This window comes from Rattus rattus, chromosome X (assembly GCF_011064425.1).
Source record: "Rattus rattus isolate New Zealand chromosome X, Rrattus_CSIRO_v1, whole genome shotgun sequence".
In the NCBI taxonomy this organism is placed as follows: domain Eukaryota; kingdom Metazoa; phylum Chordata; class Mammalia; order Rodentia; family Muridae; genus Rattus; species Rattus rattus.
This window is the reverse complement of record NC_046172.1, coordinates 81,866,873-81,876,030: the sequence shown is the minus strand read 5'-3', so window position 1 is coordinate 81,876,030 and position 9,158 is coordinate 81,866,873. Positions and strand designations below refer to the sequence as shown.

Below are 9,158 nucleotides of genomic sequence, written 5' to 3'. Positions count from 1 at the left end.
TATATTTCTTTTCAACTTTGCATCTCTCCTAGCCTAGATGATTGGGAAAGGCCCACTCACTTCTCTCATTCTCCAGCAAGCTCCATGCTAAGATATATTTTAGATGGCTGTGCAAATCATCTTTTGTAAAACTTTCCTTAATACCTAGCTATATTTCTTGCCTCTTGAGACAGTTTCCCAGTATATAATTTCTGACTTGGAATAGATCCTTGTAAATAGTAGATGGACAAATGGATAAAAATCACTGAATATTTAGAAATGCAACCAAGTAATGATGAGGCAGAAGGTTGCAAGTTCAAAGTCACCTTGTTCAAGGGTAGCCTAGTTAACCTTAGTAAGCCTCTGTCTCAAAATAAAAGTAAAAACAGAGTCAGAATAAAGACCGAGGAATATAACTGATGATTTTTAATTAGGAAACTATAAGCTTATATTGTGTTGTCATAAAGTAAAGGCAAAACTTCTAGGTAAAGTAACTTTAGAATTCACACACATAATTGCATTTTATAATAGTGAATGTTCTTGACATCATGAAAATGTGTTTTGGGGACAAACAACAAGCATGGAGATATGTCCTTCAGAAAGTATCCAGGAAGCAATTTGTTTCTATTTATCAATTAATCTAGTTGAAGGGACTGTGTCAGTGTGTCTAAACCAAACATAGCAATGCAGAATTAAAAAGTGGGAGGACAATGATGGAACTTTCTTCCTTCTCTTCACCATAATACAAACAAAGCACAAAAGAAAACCCCAACTTAAAACAGAAGTCACTCAAAATAAATGTTTTAAATGTTTATTTTCGAGTATAACCTTCTACAAGACAGTCTCAAGCCTTTGTCTTCTTGTTGTAGCTCCGATGTCAAAAGGTGATGGAAAATGTATTGATAACTTCAAAAGTTTCGGCAAGCAGTGGCAATGTCCAATCAAGCAGTTGTTGAACCATTTCATATAAGTCACTGATTTTTTCATTGTTGAACAGAATGGTCCTTGGATAATGGCTTCTTAATTAGGTTTCAAAATGCTGAATAAATTCCCTGGTAACCATTACCAAGAAGAGTGGACTGGTTTATTTGCACATTGTAATTAGGTGCAGATCCCACATCATAAGCTCCATAGCTATATAGGAAGAAGTAGTCTCCATTAGAGCCATGAAAAGCTGGCAGCGTGTTGCAAACATTCAGGAAATTGCCGTATACTTGAGAGAAATTAAATCCTCCAGTGCCTCCACCACTTCCAGCTGCCCCACAAAAGTTTCCATTTACTCCGAAGCTATGTTGATTTGGTCCAAAAACGTTTTGGGATGCTCCCACAGAATAATGACTTGACCCAAAGGCATTTGGGTTTGCCCCCAGAATATACTGGCTTGTCCTGGAAACATTTGGGTTTGTTGCCAAAACATAGTGGTTTGTCCGGATATCATACGGGTTTGCAACAAAAGAATAACAGTTTGGCCTGAAGGCATCTGAGTTTGTACCAAAGTATACTGATTTGCCCTGAAACATTTGGCTCATATTCACATATTGGCTCATCCCAAAAGCATCTGACATGTTCTAAAGATACTGAATGTCCAGAAAACATTTGGTTTGCTCCAAAGTACATTGGTTTCAACCCTGAAAGCATTTGGGTATGCTGCCAAAGCATACTGGCTCACTCCTAAAGCATTTGGGTATGTTCCCAACGTATACTGGCTTGTTCTTAAGGTGTTTGGAATTGCCCCAAAAGTATACTGGTTTGCCAAGAAGGCATTTGGATTTGCCCCCAGAGCATAATGGCTTAACCCTACAGTATTTGAGATTGGCCTCAAAGCAGTACGACTTGCCCTGAAAGCACTTGAATTTGTCACAATAACATTGGGGTTTGCCTGGAAAGCATTGGGGGTATCCCTGAAACCACGGGCATTTGACAAAGTGACATCTGAGTTTGCTCTAGAAGTATATGAGCCAGCTCTGTGGGCATCTTGGTTGGCCTCTTGAGTATCTGAGTTATCCATAATGTGGAAGTTTTGGCTGCCTCCTCCTCTCCAGTGGTTTTCTAACTCTGCAGCTGGAACAGCTGTTCTTGCCCTATCCTTAGCTCTAATAATCTTACTTCCATAGTTGTCTGTGTATATCTTCTTTAGAAATATTTAATCTCACAACGGCTGAGCCAATGAAATGGTACCCGGTTTCTAAGACCTTTTCTAACGGGAGCCACTCCATGTATTTTGATAGCCAAAGCCTTCTTCCTGTATCTGAACACAGGGAAGCTCAATAGCCTCTATCTGCCCAAATGTGCCAAAGTAAGCTCTTATTTTTTCTTCAGACATCCGCGGGTTCAGCCCACCCACAAAAACCTTTTTGATAGGGAATTGAGATTCAAGGGCTTTAGCCCTTTTAAATTCTATTTTTTTGCCATCAACTTTGTGGTCTTTCACTCGAAGCACCTTCTCTACTGTGGAACTGTCTTTGAAAAGCACGAATCCAAATCCCCTAGACAGACCGGTATTTGGGTCTATTTTTATAATAAAATCTATTATCTCACCGAACTTAGACAAGTATTCCAGAAGTACTTGCTTGTTCAGTTCTTGGGAAAGTCCCCCAATGAACATCTTACTGGCATCCTGTTGGTTCTTGGTGGCATCAATTCTGAACCCTTCCCGCAACTGGTCTCTTTCATTGTACTTTCTCACAGCGAGGCTGGCAGTATTCATGGTAGATAGGCTGGATGGAGGTTTCTTGACTGTTGGTGAAACAACGGCTGAGGCACAAATGGCGGCAGCATAGCCGTGCTCAGGGAGTAGGGGGAATTGTTGTACAATAGTGACGAAATAGAAACAAGCATTACGACTAAAGCCAACGCAGAGGACTGCTTCATGTTCTAAACAGGGGGGCAGGGATAGTGTCTGATTTGTCCCACAAAGATGTTAATGCTTGCCATGCAAAAAGCAGGGATGCCTGTAGACTTTGTTTTTGTCCTCATAGGGCCCACAAAAGGAATAGCTTGGTACAAAAGGAACCTTTCTCATTGTTGCTTTTGTCTTTTCAATTATATCTCTTTGAATTTTGTTAAAACCAATTAATTTTCCTGGAAAGTGACTTGAATGTTGAGGAAATCACCTATTTATTTCATACTTTAGATGAGTTTCATATTAATCTTAACTATTTGGGGGTTGGGATGGGAAAGGGATACAAAGTTGAAACATCCTGCAAAAAAAACCAAAATGTCTCTGGGTTTGCATATTATGCTAAAGGGTTCCAAAGGAACATTTTTAAATAAGAGCTTCAATGAGGTTCATTTATAAAATTTACTCTTTTAATGTTGAAATGTGTTCACAAGATTATTTTATCATTAAAATATTGAAGTTAATTAATATGCCATCATCCACAAAATTCTGTATTCCATTTAAGCAGTCACTCCTCATTTCTCTATAATCCACTTGATGGTATAATATGTCATTTTCTGTTTTACTTCTCATAAATATGGCTTTTCAAATGTGCTGTGCTTGTAGTATTTTACTCTTTACCCATTGTGTGGATGTACTATATTTTGTTTTCATATTTGCCAATAGCACTTGCCAGTTTGATTTTGTTACACACACACACACACACACACACACACACACACACACACACACACACAATCATGGGATATATTTTTCTAGCAGTCATTTTTATTTCTTCCTTTTAGCATGAATAGTAAGTATAGATCTTCCAGTTTTCTTTTCTATGGAGAAAACATTTAATATTGGGAATGTTTTCCAATATCCAAAGCCCACATCTCAAATTTTAGATATATTTTCTGGCAATGTGTGCCCTTGTCACTACCCATTAGGTATAATGAAGTACTTTATGCCTTTAACTTCCTCCTTCTCATATTATTTCCTTTGAAGAGGAAGATTTTAAATGTCTCCAGAACTTTTCCACAGTTTGTGTATATAATAATTCTCAACAGATTTTTTAAAGTATTTAATGTTTATTGCATCATTGCTATGTTAAGTATAATGGCCACATATTTCTCTCTCCAATGGAAGGCTGAAATATTAAGAATAATTTAAAGACCAGAAAAAGAAGTCACATTCCAAAAATCTCTTCAGGGCTTGATATTTGTGCCTGACCACATGATGGATTTTCTGCTGGTCTCCCTGCTATAGCATGATTCAATGGGTGGGACCAGTTCAAGGTTGGAAAATGTTGGATGTGAAGAGATAAAATATAGCTTCTTAATTTTTAGATGAAAATCATCAATTTGCCCAAGGATATTATTTGCCAAATGTCTCCAGGAAATGGCTGATTTTTTTAAAGCTTCACATTTCCAAAATCATTGTCCTTTTCAAATCAAAAAGTGTTATGACCCATTGAAATAAATTGTCACTGGAGGCCAAGTAAAACTGTTTTCTATCACTTTTCTGACCATGAACAAATTTCTATGTTCCATGTATGAAAATTCATACTTGAATGAAAATTCATCTTGAGAACTCATTAAGCTCTCATGGCCACCATTCCTAGTAAGAAGATATTTTTGTCATTACCAAAAATTTTATATGAGCTTAAGTCAAGGATCTTAGAGTAGCAGAATTACAGAATGAATATTTCTTTTCTCTTCAGTTTACATACATAATATACAAATATACATAGATATAGATAGATAGATAGATAGATAGATAGATAGATAGATAGATCGATCGAAAGATAGATAGATAGAGAATCAAATGTCAAGGAAGGAAATATCAACACAAGAGCAAGAAGGCAAAAAGCAAAAGCTTCCTTCATCCATGCCATTATGTAGGCCCCAGCAGGAGTGTCTTTCTGTCTCAAGATCCAGATTAATGACATGTGTCTTCATGACTTGATGGTCTGGATTAGAATGGGATTCACTGACTTCAAACCAAGATCCCCCCTCCAAAAAAAAAAAACAATCCCTAGATTGTAGTTTATTCCAGAGGTAGTCAAATTGACAACCAAGAATAGCCATATGTATCTAATATAGGTCTCTAGGCTTTGTGATGTTGTCTGTAGTTAAATGAGTTCAATTTTACATGAAATGTGGGTGTATTATTCTCTGTGGATTACCATTTCTTTGATTTAATAAATGTACTATTCCCATACTTGGTACAAAGAGTACAATAATGAAAATACTTTCTTTGAAAATAAATAATACTGTCCATAAAACTGAAATGTAAGGAAAGTACATTAGTTTACAAGGCAAACTGAATCCTTTAGCAAAAATTCCTTAGATCACACATTGATTATATTTGAAAGCTTGACTAACCCTAAATTTTAGAAACATGTCTATAACTGTTTACTTTTGTTTGTTCTGACCATTTTTCCCACACCCTTTTGTCTGCTGTGTTTTATTTTTCTTGCTGAACATCTATGCCAATTCAGTTTGCCTAATTTTATAGAATTTCCTAAGAGTTTTTCCATCAGAACACATGATAATTTATCTATACATTAATATCATCACACATATAATACCAACCTTTGTCTTACCATGCTCCCTATTATCTGGAAGGAGCCAACCTAATAAAAAGATGGAATGAACACCCATAGGTACATATATTTGAAAGCTTAGTCATCAGGAACTAGTACTATATTTGAGAAGATTAGGAGGTATGGCAGTGTTTGAAGAAAAGTCTCAGTGAGTATGGACTTTGAGAATTATATATATTTATTATATATATATTTATTTATATAACCTTGTCTCCTATAAAAATAACTTTCCTTTCTTTGTTGATTATTTTATTTATATTCCAAAATGATAGTTAATCAATAAAAATTTAATTAAAAAGTCTTTTCTTAGGCATTGTGTCACAGAAGTTAAAAATCTGATTAATATGTCTTCTAGTCAAGTCCCAGATGCCAAGAAATCAAGAGCCTTCCAGGACCCCATCGGGTTGATATTAGCTGAAATACCCACTCAAAGAGGATGGAAAACTTTTGAGAGCATATTCAAGGTTAAGCATGGCCCCCTGATTGACGGATAGGGCCACCCACCCATCTCCAAAATTTTAACCTAGAATTGTTCCTATCTAAAGGAAATACAAGGACAAAGAATAGACTGAAAAAAAGGACATCCACAGACTGCTTCACCTGAGAATCCATGCATATTCAGACACCAAACCCAAATGCTATTGTTGATGCCAAGAAATACTTGCTGACCTAAGTCTGATACAGCTGTCTCCTTAGAGGCTCTATCAGATCCTGTTCTATACAGATGCAGATGCTCAAAGGCAACCATCAAACTGATCACAAGACCCCAGTGGAGCAGTTAGGGGAAGGACAGAAGGAGCTGAAAGGGCCTTATCTGGCATCTATGGGAGGGGAGGCCCTCAATCATGTGAAGGATTGATGCCCCAGTTTAGAGGAATGCCGGGGCAGTGAGGTGAGAGTGAGTGGGTGGGTGGATGAGCACTCTCATTGAACAGGGTAAGGGGGGATGGGATAGGGAGTTTGCAGAGGGCAGACTGGGAAAGAGGATAATATTTGAAATATAAATAAATAAAATATCCAACTTAAAAAATCTATCATATGGTCTGACTATATCATATTAAGACAGACTTTGGTTGGAAGAAAAATCACATTTCTCCACTGATGTAAAAAAAATCACAACAGAAAAAAAATATGTATATATATTCTAAGCACTGAAGGTGGTATTAAGAAAGTAGTCCTTACGAAGGATTACATGTCAATTTGTAACCACAAGTAAAAGCTTTCCACTTACAATCACATGGACTAATTATCTCTAGCAGAATATTCCTCTTGGCTAAAATCTAGAGTGCAATCATGTGAGATCCAAGTAAAAATCCTTTCATTCAGGATTATTTCAAGATTCTAGACTCACAGAAACTCACATAATAAGTTTATATTTTTTAAAGCTATTAAATGTGTTAAGATAGAGTTACCACTGGTAATATTACTACCATATTAGTATGTAAGATACACTAATATAGTCATTGAATTCTTCAAAATAATTTGTTCTTCCAATCAGTGAACTATCACTCATTTCTACAAAAATTCTTTTATTTTCTTTTGATGGGACAGGTTGAGACATAATCTCTTCATATACCATTGGCTATACTGGAACTCACTACACTATACCACCCTGTTATTGAATTCACAAATATGCCCTGACATCTACTTTATAAGATCTGGAATTAAAGACATTTATCACTAATCCCTGTGAAACTTTTCTTAAATAGTAAGGGTGTGGTTAAAGGATGCTCTAAGTCTCTAAGTGTAGAAGCTTCCAAAATTATCTATTCACATATATAAAAAGAGACTCAAATGAAGTTACCTTTTAAGAAGGTAACAATTTTCTATTAGATCAGAGAGTTAACAAAATATAGAAGGGGGGAGGGTTAAGGGATGTTGGTCTGAAACCCGGAAGGGAATAACAATCGAAAATGTAAATAAGAAATACCAAGTTAATAAAGATAAAAAAAAAGTTCCAGCATCAGAAATAGGTTTTCTTTTGAATTAGTTGGTCAGCAAGGTCTGGAGCCCCCAGAAAATTACGGCTAGTCATACTGTTAATGGTTAACAAGGGTATTCGCCAACAATATCCAGCTGCTGGTTTTGTGGCCTACAGTAATCATTAGTCTACCAAGTCCTGCCAACTCTTACAGAAATAGGATGAACATCAGGAGAATAATCAACCATCCTCTGATTATATTTAAGTCCTGTTCTCCAAAACGAAATCCATATATGGCACCATGATTGGGTCAAGAAACTATGATGTGTTTACTTAACCTTATTGACTAGCATAAAACTTGCTATGTAATCAAAACTACCCTTCAAGTCAGAGATCCACCTGCCTCTACCAGCTGAGTACTATAATAAAGATCTGTGCAACCATGCTCAGCTTTCAATGACTCTGCAATTAAAGTTAAGGACAACAAGATGAGATGATAGCCATTATCAGGTTATTAATATATAACTAGATAAATCTTTTGTCCCTGGAGAAAGCTTGATTATTACTATTTTGCTAAATAAACACGGTATTAAACTGACTTCTAATGAATTATCATTATACTTATATATCACTGCATTTCTCCAACTTTACCTGAGAATCTTCTATTTGCAATAGATGGTGTATACACAGAGACTCACAATTAATCAAGGTGTAAAAAATAAGAGACTGCAGAATGCTCAGCCCTAGGGTAGAGTAGGGACATCCTAGTGGAGATGAAAGGAGAAGGGAGAGGAGGAGGTACAGGATACGGAATCATAGGAGGGTGGATCAGGAGAGGAAACAATGACTTCATGAAATTCATACGCAAATCGATGGAACTAGAAAATATCATCCTGAGTGAGGTAACCCAATCACAAAAGCACCCACATGGTATACATTCACTGATATACATACATACATTCATACATATATACAGCCACCAAACCTAGACAATATGGATGAAGCTAAGAAGTACATGCTGACAGGAACCTGACATAGCTGTGTCCTGAGAGGCTCAGCCAGAGCATGACAAATACAGAGGCAAATGTTAGCAACAAAGCATTGAACTGAGAAAAGGGTCCCCATTGGAGGTGTTAGAGAAATGATTCAAGGAGATGCAGGGGCTTGTAACCCCATAAGAACAACACCAACCAACCAGAACTCCCAGGGACTAAACTACTACCAATAGACTACACATGGACAGACCCATGGCCCCAGCTGCATAGGTAACAGAAGATGGCCTTGTAGGGCACCAGTGGAAGGGGAAGTCCTTGGTCCTGCTGAGGCTGGACCTCCCAGTGTAGGGGAATGTCAGGGCAGGGAGGCAGGAAGTGGGGTCATGGTTGGGGAGAGGGAACACCCTTATAGAAGAAGGGCACTTGGGTTTATGAACTGGAAACTGGACAAGGGAATAACATTTGAAATGCAAATAAAAAATATCCAATAAAAATTAAATTAAAAAAAGAATGGAGATGGTAAGTATCAAGATATACTTCATATGTGTATGAAATTGTCATAGAATAAATCAAATAAATGTTAAAAAAATAAAAAGAACCCAACAGACTTCAGAAAACCAAGTAGAATTATAGTTTGGTTTCTTAGTTGTTAAGTTTCTTTTTGTCCCTTTTTAGGCACTCTTTTTGACTACTTTCTGTAAATTTTCTTTCTTTAACTCTGTTGAGTTTGTGAAAGACTATGGTTATAAGAAACATTTTGCATGTGTCCAAGACCCT

The 9,158-nt window shown here is 36.7% G+C and overlaps 1 pseudogene; it reads right to left on the bottom strand.

The window, feature by feature from the left end:
• Positions 1-1,010: 1,010 nt before the first annotated feature.
• On the bottom strand, positions 1,011-2,686 carry LOC116888436 (annotated as a pseudogene).
• Positions 2,687-9,158: the final 6,472 nt, after the last annotated feature.